The sequence below is a fragment of the Ambystoma mexicanum genome, chromosome 8, assembly GCF_040938575.1.
Source record: "Ambystoma mexicanum isolate Mex_15411 chromosome 8, UKY_AmexF1_1, whole genome shotgun sequence".
NCBI classification, from domain to species: Eukaryota; Metazoa; Chordata; class Amphibia; order Caudata; family Ambystomatidae; genus Ambystoma; species Ambystoma mexicanum.
In genome coordinates, this window is record NC_090929.1 from 1,101,316,443 (window position 1) to 1,101,333,834 (window position 17,392).

General features: G+C 41.9%; 1 protein-coding gene across 2 annotated transcripts in view; it reads left to right on the top strand.

Annotated features, from left to right (window-relative positions):
• The window catches only part of SZRD1 (SUZ RNA binding domain containing 1), a 196,989-nt gene that overhangs the window by 111,352 nt on the left and 68,245 nt on the right, over positions 1-17,392 (top strand). The gene's annotated exons all lie outside the window — the stretch shown is intronic.

The window sequence follows — 17,392 nt, forward strand, 5'->3', positions numbered from 1 at the left end:
ACACTAGTGGCAAAGCACAACAATATTTTAAACGATAGCTTCACCCAGTGGGGGCATTTACCTCTAGATTTGTTTGCAACAAACCCAAACGCACAATGCCCAGACTTTGCCTCCAGGTTTCTCCAACCAGGGTCCAATGGGAACACCCTGTGGATGAGTTGGTCAGGGAAATATGCTTGCGCTTTTCCACCGACACCACTCCTCAACAGGATTATGCACAAGGAACAAGTCCCTCTTGGGGTTTGAAACTGAGATTCGTTAGCCCGTAACTACTATAGAGGAACCAGGAGCTACCAGAAATGCTCCTTTAACTTTGTCCCTTTTGTATGAACCTTGTTTTAAATGTGTTTTTTGGATGTGTTCTAATTAATCTTTATTAACTTTCTCAAATACTGTTAATGTCACATTTACGTGTTTGGAACACGCTAATTGGCCCTAGTAGCCAAAAAGTAGCTCCTGGTAGCTGTTGGTTTCAAGCTAACCAGGCTCTATGCTAGAAGCAGGCGCTAAATAGCTCCCAGTTCCCCTCTTTTGCACCCTGCACTCTAATCCTAATTGCTCCAATGTGGGCACGACAACCATGGTTTCCACACCTACTCAAACGAGCTATGTGCAAACCGATCAAACTTCTGTGTCCTTTCAACATGCTGTCCCCGCATGAGGGGACACCACTCCATCCCCACCCTCAGTCTATGAACTTGACAGCTTGGCTTCTGAATTCATAGAATTTGGTCACTTCCACATTTCGTAAAGGTTTTTGGATGTTCTCAAGGAAGCGCAGAAACCGAACACTAGACACTGTTGCAAGTGGAAAAGATGTGTCTGGTGCAGATCACCAAACTCAAATCCCATTGAATTTTCACCATCTAACATTCTCCACTATATTTACCTACTAAACTCTGGTTCAGTATTTAATTCCATCAAAGTATCTCTAGCGGCCCTGTCCGCTTACATTACTGCTTGAAACAAAGTAACTTGGTGGAACGTACCTGTTATCAGAGCATTCATGGTAAGAGTAAAGGGACTATACCCTCCCATTTCTAACCCTCCACCAGGTTAGGACCTTAACGCTGTCCTCACAAAGCTCGTGTCTGCCCTTTGAGCCTATGCACAAAGTCAGCCTTAAACCTTTAACTTACAAGACTGCCCTAGTAGCTATCGCCTCTAGAAGATGATTCAGTGAACTTCAGGCACTCTAGTACACGGCCATTTCACTGTCATCCACAAGGACAAAGTGGTTCTTGGAACACACCCTAGGTTCTCACCTAAAGTCATATCCAAGTTCCATGTTAACCAGTCCATCAAACTACCTACTTTTTTTCAGAAACCATCAAACTCAGCTGAAAGAAGCCTCTGTACCATGGATGTACAGAGGGTGGTCTTGTACTGCGTAAACTAAACCTCTAAGGAAAACAGACTAACTCTTTGTTTCCATAGCACCCAGTAGGGAAGGAGATCATATTTCAAAGAACTTTATCACCAGATAAATAGTCCAGTGCATACTGCTTTGCTGCTCGCTATCAAAAGGACTACGTTTTTCACAAAGCGTTCACTCTGCAAGAGGTACAGTAGCTACTTTAGCATTTATTGCAAATGTGCCCTTAGATGCAACTTGCAAAGCAGCTACTTGAAGCTCCATACATTTTACTATGCATTACGGCATTGAACCCCTCTAAAGCAGATTCACAGATGGTGCAAGTGGTCCTACAACATCTATTTGCTGTTGTACCGTCTCACAACCCACCTTCTCCAGGTACTGCTTGCTAATCTAAGTGGATTCACAAGCCTCAGAAGGCAAGCCTTACTCACTGTAATCGTATTTCTGAAGCTTGAATCTGCTTAGTCACATGCACCACCTTGCTCCCACCTGGAGTCTAAGGTGCATAGATGTTTTTTTGCTCTGTCAACCTTTCTGCTATCTCTGTACTCTAGCACCCTCATGTCAGAAAAAAAACAATCTGAGGGACCTCAATGCGTGAAGGACCATGGGTACAGTAGACTTCACACTAGGGGTGCAATTACTAACATGCCCAGTCGACGGCACTGTTTAAGTTTTGAAAATAAATCCTGTAATACTCAGAATGCCACTTGATGTCTGCCTTTGCATTTTTTTTTAACCTTACCAGGGTTTCGAAATTGAGGATAGCTAGGAGATATTTAGCTCCTGATTCTAGCCTAGGAGAACCTAGTTGGCTTAAAAGGCTACCAGTAGCTACCTTTGGCTCCCCAGACTTTTACTGCTAATAATGAATATGGGACACCTCTATTACACATAATGAATAGTACGTAATGGACAAAAAGTTGAGTGGGTATCTCATGTGGCAGTTAAATTTGCAGTTTGCTCGGTACTCGCTCCTGGTTCCCCAGCGTAGCTCTTGCCCACTCAGTGATAACTGACACACAGGAGCTGGTTTTGAATCCTGCTCAACAAATTTCATTTCGGACCCTGCTTAATATCTCACTGGTCAAGTTTATTTTCAAATATTTTTTGGAGTGCACCAATTTCAGCTAAAATCTACGAGTCTGCAAAAAAAACTAGAAAATCAAAGCGGGCAATGACTTTAGTTATTTCCCATAGGAAAGGGGAAAAATAATGTTAAAAGCTGTTCAAAACGTGATCAAAGTAAACATTTTTAAAACTATGAAGCCATGAATGTAGATGGTTCAAATTGTGTATGCTGGTTCCTCGAAATATTACTACAATATTTTCAGTGTTTTTCATGCAAGCATTCGAAAGTCATTTTCTGAAACTCCGTAGAGACTTGGTTGTAACCTTAACTATGCCTTGTGTTAATGAGAAGGTATGCGTGTGCGCACACTGGCTATTACTTTTCAAGAACACGCTAGTCTGGTTTAAAAAAAAAAAAAAACTCTTTGAACACATAGAAAATAATTAAATGTAGGAAAGTGGTCCAGATGGCTATTTGTGCTTTGACCTGTGCTCCTTGACCTTTTAACTGTTTTAGCATATCAATTGCTTACTCCATGATTTATTTTTAATGGTCCCATTTTATACAGGAAAATATCCACCCACATTAAATACTGGTACCAAATATATGCTAATATGCTATCTGTATTACTGGAATCCTTCACATTTAATTGTTTCGTGCACAGATTTTGTTGGCCTGAACCATGCTCCTAGTGATTTGCCCATCAGATGGTCGTGACATACACATTTGCAGTATAGATCCCGAATGCTTTCAGCAAGGGTCAGCTGAACCATTCTTTTGCTGACCTTTTTGAAACTTTTCTTTTTTATATGGCATTTATGTTTGCTGTTTCGACATCCCTATCGGCCCAGTTTCTCTATTGTGCCCTTTATGGCACACGAAACGGGCCCTCGCTGTTCTAATTGATGTAATTTTCATATACATAGGTTTGCTACATGGAATTCGGAGCGCATTTGTAAATATTGCACGTTAGTTAGCAGGTTGGTATATTCAAAGTTCGGGTATATGTAAACAATGTTGACATTTTAAGATGTCAAAACTAGTACTCTTGTATGCAATTTCTGTGATGCAATTCGAAGGGGGCTTCATTTTTGGTGTTTGGCCTTGACAATAACCAGGCAGTTCACGTTAACTTTTGGTTTTATTCAATCTATTTAAATCTAATTGGAGGGAGTTTGGTGACTTGCGTCCCTTCTCTTTACTTAGTTTAAGCCTGATAATACTTTAAAGATTTAGTTTCTTCTGTCAAATTGTACCCATATCTATGCCCTTTTTTCAAAGTAATCTGGGCTGAATAGCAGGTTTAAAAGATGAAAAAATAAATATCTTTTACAGTAACAAGCCAAGACTCTTTGAATAAAACTCCAGTTAAAGTTGTGGGTGGATGGGCTCTACTTATCTATTAGTAGGCCTCCTATGCCAAAAGCTCTATAAATTGTTGGTCCCAGAAAAAGGCAGATCTAGAGTACCTGAATTGTATTTGTATTTATTATTTATAGTGCGCACCTAACCCGAGGGTAGCAAAGCGCAGAGGCATCAAGAGGATTGTGAAGCTTAGTTACATCAAGAGTAAAGAGAAACCATACAGAAAATAGTTGCACGAAATATACAAGTTATATAGTATGTTGTCTCTGAGAAGATCAGTAGATAAACATGGATATAAACAATTTGCAGAATTTATAGTGACGCAGCAGGAGGAGCGTTATGTATCCTGTTCCTTGAGCCAGAGGATAGTCTTAGATCTGAATTGTAGGTACGAGAGGTCATCCCTAAAGGGTGGTGGTAGGGAGTTCCAGAATTGTGCTGCTTTGACTGGAAAGCTGTTCCCTCCTAGTTTAATTTATGAGCTTCATCTTCAATATGTGAATTTGAAGTTCTTTAAGACTGATTCGGAGCCATCATGCGCTAAGCCAAAAGTATTTACCTACCTGCAATAAAAAAATTGTAACATACCTCATTACGGGGTAATTAACTCCTTCCACAAACATTTGCTTTTTGTAGTTCAATTTGAGTCCAAATACGCAGACTAGTGTGATTGAGGATACTTTGAGTTTTGGAAGGGTACTTCTTGGGCTACACATCTGCGTTACACATTTGCACTGGCCACTGCTAATTGACTCATTGGGTAGAAAATAGTGTGCTGTATGTATATGTACAATTGAAAGTGGCAAATTACTTTGTATGCATGGCTAGTACCTTGAATTTCTCCCCCGTCACTAAATGCTTACATTTTAGATTTTAACTGATTGAATAGTGATACTTGGTTTCTTAGACGGCCCTTTCTAACAAGAAGTTTGTGAAAAGGACTTTTATCCATTACTACAAATGCAATGTTTTGGATCCAAATCAAAAGGCTTAACAAATTTAGGATGTGGATAAGAGTGGCTGTAAGTAGTTATGGGAGTCTAATGTATGAGGAGAGAATACCATCAAATGATCATTAATAAAATTTCTTTAAAAAAATGAGTTTGCTAATCTGCAATTCTTCATCATTTATGATGCCAAGACCTAGTGCAAGATCCGTCTAGAAGGCCATTTACATGCTGTAATTGATCAATGCAACTGGATTTGAGCTAGGATCATCTTACTTTTCAATCAAAGCCAGTATGTTTTTCAGGTCTCTAGTCAAAGTTAAAAATGGTTTTGAAGATTTGGAATTATGGTGCAGAAATTGCCATGTTGGGGATAGATCCTCCAAATTCTTGCTAGATCTTTCCTTGAATACATGTTGGGGCCAGAATAGCGTGACATGTCTCTTGAAAACATGATGTGTTCAAAATTGTGTAATCTCTCCATAATGCCCTTTTTGAGATGTAAAAATCTTTTTTTTCTAGATTGACCGGCAATAAGACAAGTACTTCAAGGTCTTAAACGCTGTTTCGTTACCACTAGCTCTTCCGTTTGTGTGCAGTAGAACCATATTCTGTTGGGATCTGTGATCAGTTATTCAAGTCACTGGTTTGTACTTTCGTTGCAAAGGTCTTGTTGCAGATAATGGTAATGTAAAGTCCCTCATACAGGACTGGGGGGGGGGGGGAGAACATTTTTCGATTTGCCATTAGGCTGATTTATGACCCAAAAGAGGAAAACAAATTTAAAATGTCAGCCCATGCAAGTTCAGTAGAAAGGTCTTGCTTTATTTTGGGTGTAATTTGCTCATGAAATCTCAAAGAAAGTAAATATAATGAAACCGATTCGTTTGTTTGTAAAATTATGATATATTTTGCAATATTTAAAAATGAACTATTCTAATTGTCATCTAAAAAATAGATTTTATTTTAATTAAACCAACAATTGTAAACACTAGTTAAATGGTAGATCTCACTAAATGCTGGATACATGCCACATTCCGACTTGAATTAGTGAGGTGGAATGTTCTTCCAAGTAATGCTTAATGTTCTGGGAAATGGTGGACCTTAAACATGTAGTTACCCCTGGCCCAAGACATTTGTGAGAACCTAATGCTGGTTTGCCATGATAAAAGCAATCTATGAAGGGAAAACATTAACTCATCTAACCACACACCCCTCTATGCATGTTTGGCACAAGCATGACTCGGGAGTTCATTTCAGGATATTGTTTTTGTCCAAACCCTCAACCTGGCACATTGTGTTCCTGCAAAATGGCTGCTTTCGAATTGAGCAGATTCTTTTTCAACCCTCAATTCTTCCTACATTCTCTCCAGTTTCATAGTCCATATGTTTTCACAAGCTATCGTTGTGCGTGAAGATTAAATTATTTGGCTCAGTCTTCTGGGCTGATTACCATACTAAATATCATGGCTCCTAGCCTCCATATGGTGCCGGCCATGCATTCACTAAAGATAACTGTTAAGTAGCCTTTAACATTGACCAGGTTGTGTTGCACGGCCGTTAAGGAAGCTGGAATCGGTTACAAACTTCATAGAAGCCCTTCCTGGGGAAAAGCCTTAAGCTGATTACTTAAAATGCAAATGGTCCCACTGGCCAGTATCTGAAGAATTCAAGATCAGCTTCGACATGTCTGTTTTTATTGACATTGACTGTTCAGGGTGCCTTTCCAATAAGCTACAAATGTTAGACTGGGAGATGAAGGGGTTTTGCGGGAAAATAAACCAGGCACGTGAACAGGACAGTAGGACCTAAATATTCAGACATGGGTGCCATTGGCCTTTAATGGCTTCCCTCAATAACAGTAGATGTCTGCTGATGAGAACCAAACGGAAATGCCTGAAAATGCAGTCACTGGATGCATCAGAATCCTTTGTTTAAATTTAATGCAAATTTAGCTGGTACACAATGCAGACACTACAACAAACCTGCTTTTAACAGAAAGGTAATTTAAAATAAAATAATAAATGCAAAATCGAAGCCACATTTCAACATACACTTGTTCAAGCTTAATCAGTATTAAATTAATATCAAACCCACAAATTAGTGGTTTCATAAAACCAAGCAAAAATGAAGAATTAGAATGCTGAAACTAGCTGTCCTCGGATCTTACTGAGTGTTTATAATGTTTCCTTCCCTGCATTTCACGTAATTTGCTAGAACATCGCCCTACAGCCTACCCCAACCTCATGACCTGTAACGACAGACTAGGTTGTAGACTCCCCACTTTACTTAGCAAAATGACCAACACTCCTACAACTAAAATCACTAATAAAACCACTGCAAACTCAGTGCCATTCAAAGGAGCCTTACTTAATGTTAGATCCCTTGTGGCCACCCTACGGAAATTGCTGATATCCGCTCAGCAGACCTGGACTTCCTCACCAACACAAACTTGGCTTCATGCTGCAGCAGGTCCCTCTCTAGCCCTCTCGGTTCCAGACAACTACTCCATCCTTAGAGCTGACAGACCTACTGCCCGTGGAGGAGGTGTAGCACTTATATTCAAATCCTCGCTTGACATTAGATCTGTGACCTCCCTTCCTCTAAATTCCTGTGAACACCCATCCATTAAAATTCAAACTACCCCTAAGAACGCTATCACCCTGGAACTAATATACAGACCCCCTGGTCCCATAGGCTCCTTCGAGGAAGATATAACTTCCCTCATAGCTGAAAAATCTAAACCTCTATCACAGAATATTATTCTAGGTGACTTTAACTTGGGATACAATGACCCCCACGACACTCCAGCATCCTCCCTTGCTAATGCACTTTGCGAACACATCTACATTCAACTTAACACCGTACCTACATATCAGAAAGGCAGAACCTTAGACTGGCTCGCTTCCCACAACTGTAACATTATCTGCAAGGACCCCAACCACTTATATGGACCGACCACTTCCTACTTTCATTTGACATTAGCAATAAAAACCCACACCACACACATTTCCAAACTGCACCAGCATGTCTGACGAGAAATAAGCGGAACATCACCGCTGAAGTCCTCATACCACTGGTTCTACCCACCCTAAATATGAGCCCCAACACATAGGACCTCAACTTACTAGTAGACACCTAACATAACGCCATGACCAAAGCTATCGACCTTGTTGCCCCTCTAAAACTATGCAAAGGTAAACTCAAAGCACTTCTTAATTCCTGGTACACAGCAGAACTTAAAATACTAAGAAATAAAAAGTCCAAATTGGAAACCCTTTGATTGTGGTGTTCTGATGGATTCATTTTCCAATCTCACAAATACATCCTCCCTTTTTATAAAAAAAAAAAAATCATTCGCACTAAAAAGGAAGCCTACAATATAAGAATAAGTAATGCCAGATCCAGCACCAAAGAATTATTCACCATCCTGAAGGAGTTAGAAAATCCCAATCCACCTACGGATATGTACGTGAAGGACCAACTCTGATGCACTAGTATCCAAGATGCCCTTGCAAACAATCACTGGCCTACAAACAAAAATTGAAAATAAAACTACAACTCTCCAATAGTAGCCCCCCTATCCCCAGCCCACCCCTAACAATAACCATGGCTTCATCTTCAAAAAAGTAACCATACTAGAAGTGCAAAAAATAACATCCCTCAAACCATCAAACTGCAAAGGGGACAGCTGCCCCGCACAGATCATAAAAGATGCAGCAAGAGGCCTCGCCCCCTTCATTTCTAAGCTCATAAACGTGTCATTCTCCACTATTTCGGTACCCAACAATTTGAAACAGTCATGACTCCTCCCACTACTAAAAAAACAGACCTTGGGCCCAACCATCCCCACAAACTACAGGCCTATCACAACCATTCCATTCCTGTTAAAAATCCTTGATAGTTGCCTACTTGCAAATCCAGCATTACCTAGAGTCTAACCAATTACTCGGATTGCGTCAGTCTGGCTTCCGGCCTCAACATGGAACAGAAACTGCCCTTGTTGATCTTAAAAGTCAGATTGACGAAATTAAAGATAAGGGCAAGGCTGCCATCCTACTCCTTTTAGATCTCTCAGCAGCCTTCGCCTTGGTCGACCATAAAATACTGTGCAACCACCTCTCCTCTGCCGCCCACTTTCCTCCCCCCCCCCCCCTCTGATGTCACATGGATACAGTCCTTCCTGGCCAATAGAACCATGAGTCTTCTCTCCGGTGGCAGTAGCAGACCCTATCCCTATCACCTGTGGTGTCCCACAAGGCTCATGTTTCACCCACCCTATACAATATCTTTACAAAGCCCCTCTTTGATAAACTGGATTGTCTGGGTGTCACCTACACAAACTAAGTGGATGACGCCCAGATACTCCTCACCATCTCGGGCAATTACAACACTGATGTAGCCAGGATGAATGAAATCTTCTCCGTCATTCAGGCATGGATGGCCACACACAGCCTCTGCCTGAATGACGAGAAGACTGAACTGCTCATTGTTGGGTCACCAAGCAACTTACAAAAACTAAGTCCCAATTACTCCAACATCATAATTGATGGCAATTCCATCCCGGTCGCCAAAAACGTGAAAACACTTGGCTTCTATCTTGATGCCAATACTAACCTCACTAAGCAAGTTAACTCGCCACTGCCACTGCCTATACTGGAAAACTAATCAGAGCCTGTAGACCTTTTCTTTCCCCTAACAGTTGCCTCACGCTAGCCAGAACTCTTATACAATCTAAGTTAGACTACTGCAACAGCCTCTACTTGGGTGCCAATCAAGCGATAATTGGTAAACTCCAAGTCCTACAAAATAATGCGCTACAGGCAGCGCTAAACATTCCCAGGCGTGAGCCCATCTCTGCCACTAGAACCACATGCAAATGGCTCACCATCCAACATAAAATCGATCTAAAAACAGTCTGCCTCACTTACAAAGCTCTCGATCATCTAGCCCCCCTACCTGACTAACAAATTCACCATGAAATCTTCCATCAGAACCACAAGATCTTCCAATACCTTATGTCTCACAGTACCTAGATTTACCTCTAAAAGAGCCGGAGGCTTGAGCTTCACGGTCCTCGCCTCCCAACTCTGGAACGCCCTGCCACTGAATATTAAGTCATCCAAATCCTTCCAGTTGTTCAGGAAACTTGCCATCGGGTGGCTTCTGACAAAAGTCAACCTTGAAGTTAGACTTGGCTATAAACCGTACTTATTGCGCATGCCTCATTTATGTCATTACTGGTTATCACCTCCATTGCCTGTATATCTTGTATATAACTGTTGTTTACCATGTACTGTGCCTTGTAACTTGTACTAAGCGCCCTTTTACTCCCGGGTCCTGAGCGCTATAGAAATAAAATAAACAAACGAGCATCTTCACGACATAAATATTTGGTGTCGCCAGTAGGACCATATTCTCATGCTCCTATGAATGGCATGCTTACAAATATCTAAAGCAGTGGTAACACTTAGCTACTAGCCAGCCATAAAATGTCACTGTTGGGGAGATTTCAGCTTTATGCTGAATCCCCTCACCTAGTGAGACCCCCAGCACTTTGTTATGGCTGGCTGTGTTCTACTGACTTTTGTGCAATTTTCCACCGCAGGCTCTTCACAGCTGCGGTTATGCACAGAAAGGTCACCTATGTTCCAAAATGGTGGCTCCTTTTTTCTCCATTTCTTTGGTGGGAACCCTTTGTGTAGCCCACCAAAGCTCCAGTGTGTCTGTGAGGACAGGAGGCATGGGAGGATACTGAAACTCTATCCTTTAACTGATAATGTGCTTGAATGAAACCAGTTCCCCCCGTCGGGCTGGCTTTAGTGTTTGGACAGCCGCCCTCCCCTTTCTGTAAACTACATGGAGTTTGCAGAGGATGAATGGTAAGGTTCCTGTGTAGGAAAGCAATTCCACTACTGGTATAGACGTTCCGAAGCAGAAGACTACCAGAGATGCCGGGAGACCCTTCCAGTAACTGCTGTCCTGACCCTGTTTTCGGCATGATTGAGGGAGCTCCAAAGAGGACTCCTTCACTTTTTGGTTAGTGGGGCCAACTATGACCTGCAGAACGAGCCATCCCCTGACATGCTGTGACCTTCCATGGCTGCAAACCACCAATACCCGGGGACTTCTGACCCAGTTGCAGTGCATAGTCTTCCTGTGGACTAGTCTTCCTGGTGAGCGCCTGTTGGACATTCAGATGAGATTGCCCCCCCTCTTTAAAGCCAGAGTGCACGACTGCTGAATTGAGTTAGGTTTATTGTGCGGAGTGTCTGGGGTGGTAACCTTTCACTGTTGTAGCTTGTAAAAAGGTGCCAAAACTGCAAACGGACGTAGGAGTACAAAGAATTCATTGGTCTTTTCTTGTGACGGCTGCTGAGACATCCCTTCCAGAGTCCATCCTTTCGTCACCATGACTAAGGAACAGGAGCACAGGTCCACCGCTGCTACAAAGGAGAGCATCCAGCTGCATCTTCTATATTCCTAAGGTACTGTGAGGGCTCAAGGTATAATTGCCTAGACAATTCGTCACTCCTCTGTTACACAAGTGCTATATCCAGTGTTTTGGTGTTCACCCATACCCATTGTTTTACAAGCCTAGAAACGTGTGCACCCATAGGGAGTCCTGTCCAAGATCCTTAGTAATGCTTTTATTCCACTAAAGCATCCTACTTGAAAGTAATATAAGTATCCTGTGGATACTTTAGCTGCACATGACTTTGCACCCCTCAACTGACTCTGAAGAACTCTAGTTGGGGAAGGGCTGCTAAAGTATTGGAATAATTGAAAAGTATTACAAAGTAGTATATTGCTGTTGCTAGTGCTGAATAACCCTTTTTCCTTAACGGAACATTGTCTGACTTAAATTCACTTCTCATGAACTGTATTCATGTCTGGTATATTCAACTGCTATTGGTTTACTAACCTGAAAATATTATTGTTGAAGTGTTCCATTTGTTTTGATGCATTTAAAATAGCATTTGCATAGCAGAATATATATTGGCCTTGTTGTTAAATAGATATTTTATATACACAGGTGGGTTTCTTTGGGCCTATATATTTACTGATTGTACTTACCTACAGCTCCCATCATCCTCATAAGATGAGCCTGGCTGCTCTGCCATTCTACCAAACCTTTTGTTAGTACACACTTGAGTTGGGGCCTGTATACCAAGGGATAGTTTTTATGAAGTCTCACCTGTTAGTAGACTTCAGGGGGAAATTCCCTTTGCAGTCACTATCGCAGCACACCAGTCACCAAAGGTTAATTCTCTACCCAGTGGCTAGGGCCCATTTTGAGCCCTCATCCAAATGTGGACAGAAGGTATAAAAGTGCAACATTGGATAGTGATCCCAGATGTGATGTGCACATCAGAGCAGGCTTCCAAACAATAACCCATCTTTGACTGCCTGCTGATAATTCTTCACAAAAATGACTAATTGGGCCATTAATCAAGACAACACATGCAAATCCTTGTAACCCATGTCTTGGCCCAATAGATGAATTTCAAAGTGATACCGAATCCGGTAAACTCAGTCTGTGGTAACTTGCGGTCAGATCTTAAGTTGTGCAATCAATACATGTGAAAGTACCAGCTAATTCTAAATCTTGATCTTCAATGAGCATACTGTAACACCCATTGGGCTTCTCTACTATTGATTTAAATTGTATACATGGGATTACCCAAACCGGATTTAATAACCTGGTTCTTTCAGTGACCTCTGCATTAAAGACACTTTACTGGCCTGCAGACAAGGGTATGTTATGTTGATTTATACTGCGCACTGCTACCACCCAGGGGCAGTTTCCAGGTGCTCGCCTGAAGCTGCAAGGACAGTGTTGTTGGTGAGGCTAGAGTATTAAAACCAAGACAAACTGGCTTCTATCCGTATAGGTAAGGCCCAGTGTCGAGATTGTTTGTATGTGAGTCGTTAATAAGTCCAGTGGGCGTATATAGTCATTGTGTGGTGTGTTGGAGGGGAGCTGGGTGGTTAGTACATTAGCAGCTAATTTACACATTTCTATCTAATGGGGACGCCTGACTAATCTTCACAAGCCCATCTAGTGATATGCATGGTTAATTTCATAATCTGACTCGTGGCTAATATTCAATCATCCCAGTGTGATGCTTGGTTAATCTTAACAATTGTATCCAAATGTGGTGTGTGGCTAATCCCTCCAATTGCTAAATGTAAAATATGGCTTCCTTACACAATTGGGCTTAATGCGAGATATGGCCGACTAACACAAATGGGCTGGCTATATCATAGGTAATAAGAATGGTGGTGTTTTAATAGTGTACAGTAACTCCTCACCCACACCACACTTGCCTTATCTGTTGCTGCAGCGTTGGGCATCCCAAGTGGACACAGGCAAACGCTGAGTGGAGCTGCTTGGTAGGGGAGTTGTCCTTTGTCTCTGGCATTTAGCTGAGGGCTGTCTGGGCAAGGCTGCCCTAGCTCTGCCTGTGAAGTGCTTCTGGACACTAGTGGGCCAGTTGGCATGGGAAGGGCTAGGAACTGGGGAGGCGAGGAAGGTGAGCAGCAATGGCAGCAGAGGGATTGTAAAATTTAAACTAATGTGCTATAGGGATGAAAAGGGTTGCGAGGCCTTACCTGATGCACCCTATACCCAAATTGGCCCTGAAAGCTAAAGATGTATAAGGCCAACCTAGTTTAGTGACGGGGCAACTCTGGGAGCTGGAGCCAAACCAGTTCAAGGTAGGTGCAACAATGGTAAAGGCCAAGTCCCAGGAGGGTTGAGTCCAGTAAGGGGTCCTCGAGGAGTACACAGTGAAGTTCAGGAACACACTTGGACAAATGGTTAAAAGAAAAAATAACTATTTATCGCCATATAACTCTCAAATGAGTACCCGCATGTAATATCACACAACTAAATAAAAGGTGTGTATCTATCTCTAAAAAACTGTTACAGGGACGTTATGGTTACAGGTAAAACCGCAAAACCTCATTCGCCAGTTATGGTAAGCTAAGCAACCATAACTCGCGTCACCACTGTGCACTGCTAAGACTAACACCCAGGCCATCAAAGATGACGTTACAAATGTCATTGATGACATCACATGTGAAATTGATGTTGATTTTCAAGAAAACCGATAAATTTCGCATTTTCTCACCACCCAATCAGTGGCCACATCCCGATGTCTGCGGACCATGCAAAAGTCAGCAAATTTTTCTGACCAATCGGAGGCCAGTCCGTGGAATGAACAGGGAAGCGAGTCCGTGGAGCAGACGGATATCGCACATTTTTTTTTTGCATTAAATTTTGCTCGTTTTGAAAAATTAAACTACTGAATGGATTTACACCAAATTAACAAAAGCACGCTTTCGGGACCAAGCCGCTGCTCCTGCCGCAAATTTGGTGAAAATCTGTCCAGCGGTTTGGGCGGTAGGCACGACAGAAGTGTTTTCCCATTATGTCTATGGGAAAAATTTTGGGACCCCCCTATAACTTGGTCCCCCACCCCCCCCGAACCCTCCCCCTGACAAAACCTCACCAAACTCTGCAAAAAAATTCAGTGGGACATGTATTGTTTTTGCAAAGTTTGGTGAGGATTCATCCAGGGGGAGCATAGTTATAAGCCACCCAAAAAGTGCTCTTCCTATGGGTTTAGCAACGTATTACTACATGACCGCTACCGCAGGCCATGTTATCTTTATCTCTATCGATAGGTATGTACTTTTAAAGTTGGTGTTTTATCTAAAATGTATGGGGCCTTGTGCCTAAAAGCTCACCAAATACGGGAACAAGTTAGTGGAGGGCTTCTGTGGTCCAATGAAGAGTTCAGTTGTAGAGGACAGGTTGTTCTACTAAATGTCTCCCACTTTTGTAATGCTTGCACAAGCAAGCAATGGCAAAGCCAATCTGTTACCAAGGTTTCTAAAAGTTATCTGGTAATTCAGGACTGCATTCCTTCCTACCTCACTTCCAGTGGTAATCAGCCTCCCGCAACATTCTTGCAATTAGCTTGACTTTCAACCATTCTGAGGTTAGAAGTGCATCCACCTAAATTGCACTTCCTATCACCTGATAAGCAGCAAACATCTTAAATTTGGCAACAAAAATTATCAAGTCAAACGCAGTGCAGGTGTTCTGCGATGTGCCATGACTTGGTGTCGGGAGTTTGCCTCCCTAATCCTAGACCTCTACTAGTCTGTGGGAAGATTGAGTGTGGCTTCTCTTGCTGACTAATATTTGCCTAGTTTTTTGTTTTATAGTTGAAGGTTTTCCGTTGTGTTAACTTTGTTGCATTCCAATGATTTCAGACAGGATGTTACATATAGCAGCTTTAATTTGATTTATTTTGACAGTCATTGTGAACTAGCTTTTTGTAGCTGCTTCCAAACTACTGCTTTCTGGTTGGTTTGTGGAATCCGATCAGTGATATACGGCGCACAACTAAAATTTGGTTCTAACCATGCTGCATAAAACCTACCTTTTTAAAAGGCTTAGTGTGGGTTGCTTGGATGCTGGCTTTCTCTGATCGCTAGACTCTAGGATGAAGGTTCATACTGGCAGTGGGGCTTGAAAGCAGAATGTCTTGGGAGGATAGCTTTGGGGCAACATGCACCTCTTGGAAGCAAGAAAACACAGAGCAATAGTTTCGATCCCTGGGTCCGTGCTTAGAAAGCTCTGGGTATTAAGCGCTTTATAAATAACCTATCACATCTGGAGTTGTTCAACCTAGACACCTGTGGATGTATATATTTACAGTTCGTTGGTTTCCGCTCTATGGTAGAGTATCAAGTTCCATGGGAAACACAAATTGACTTGCTGTGAACTTTTCACTCGCATGATGGGTTTGGCTGGCAATGTTTGTCATGCTCCCCCTCCCGATAAAGGAACCCTTTTTTTCCGCCTACTCTCATTCATTTCTACATAGTGTCAATTTCTGCACAGCTCAAAGCAAAATCTGCTGGATGGAATGGATCAGGTACCAAACTTGTGCAGGAAGCGTTAGACTATATTTCCGGGAGGGGAGTGGGGTTATCAGGTCCAGACGTTTTTGTAATTCTCCAAAATGATAGCTGTATTTCCCATGGTGCTTTGCAACACAGGCTTTTCAGAAATTAAAAAGCTGCAATTTTCTTTTTGTTAAATGCAAGTGATTCCTGGGCTGGTTAGCCGAAAACTAAAAATGTGGGGGTGGGGAGAGAAATGCCATTTAAAGGAGGAAAATGTGTGAAATTTGAGATTTGGTGGAGGCAAGGACTGTGGACCAAGTTCAGAGCTCTGTTTGCTCATAAACAGGGTGATTTTTTGAAGAACTGATGTTATAGTAGAAAACTTGGTCGGGAATGAAGTGTTGGATGCATAACTGGGGTAATTTTATGAAGGAAGTTTTGAAAAAAAATGGGATTACAAAATAAGTGGAATGTTGCAGCTATAGTGAGGTAGGGCGTAATGGGTGTGGTATGTTTTATAAACCTACTGTTACGCTAAGCACTGTACCTCACAGCAGCAGTATGAAATGAGGCTTGGTTGTGGATACTAAAACTGCAAGTCGGAGCAGAAGTTGTGAAGGGCAAGTTACAAAATGCATTACTTGGATGAATAAAAACATGCAAATTCTGTGATCCACTATTGGCTGAAGTGGATAAAAGTAAAACCACACTGATTTAGAGCATAGCCGTTTTAGGTTCATGGCACTGGGAAACTTTGATCTCAAACTCACAGCAATGTGGCACTAGTCTCTTAAAAGGGTGCATGCAGGAAGAAACGTGGTTGGCTCACCTGAAATAGTGAGTGTCACAACAATGGCTTCACCCTCTGCAAGACCTCCATTGCGTGAAAATTACAGATGTTCCTTGTTTAGGTGGACGCCTAGTGCCCACCTGCAGCACACCATCCAGTGTCATGCTTTGGGCAAAAAAACAAGGTCTTCCTTGAACCCCCTCCATTCCTCTCCCCTTGAGCAGAGTAAAGGCACATTACCTGCTGAAGATATTACTTTGCACATTTGCTTTCTTTTCTTATGGTAATATTCTTCCAGTCTCTTGTTTAATTCATACCAGCGGATTTTGATTTTTTTCGGCCGATTTGTTCCATGTATTCAATACTTTTCAAGGCCATGTTTGCAGAACCTTTTATTATGCTACTTTTTGAAACGGACAGTTATAATTTATGTAACTGAAGTCCTTTTTTAGTAATGTGTTAATGAGGACTTACCTGGTTGACTTATGTGTTTGTTACTTTTTCAATTACCTTTTTTAATTTTAAGGCACACTTTAGTCCGTGGGTCTAGGTGTGGACTCAAGCGAGCTGTTGTATTCGGAAATACTTTAAATCCACAGGTTTAATGAAGGATCCACCAGGCAAAATGTGTTGCTTTTCATACAAAATGGTTATGCTATCATGGTCTTAAGCGAGCATTAAAAGCACAACACTTGTTGGCTCAAACAACCAAAATTAATGCAATCTTCGGTGTAAGACAATATTTCATTGAGATGGCACTGAGCATTGTTCTATCTGTTGCACTTGGAGGGAGGCATGCCTATGGGGGCTTTGCAGCAGAAATGCGAAACAGGGCTGGTAGGTGTCTGCCAAAGATTTTTAAAGTTCGACCTCGCATGTCCTCGGCTTTACTGTGTGGGTCAGCTGATCCCAAA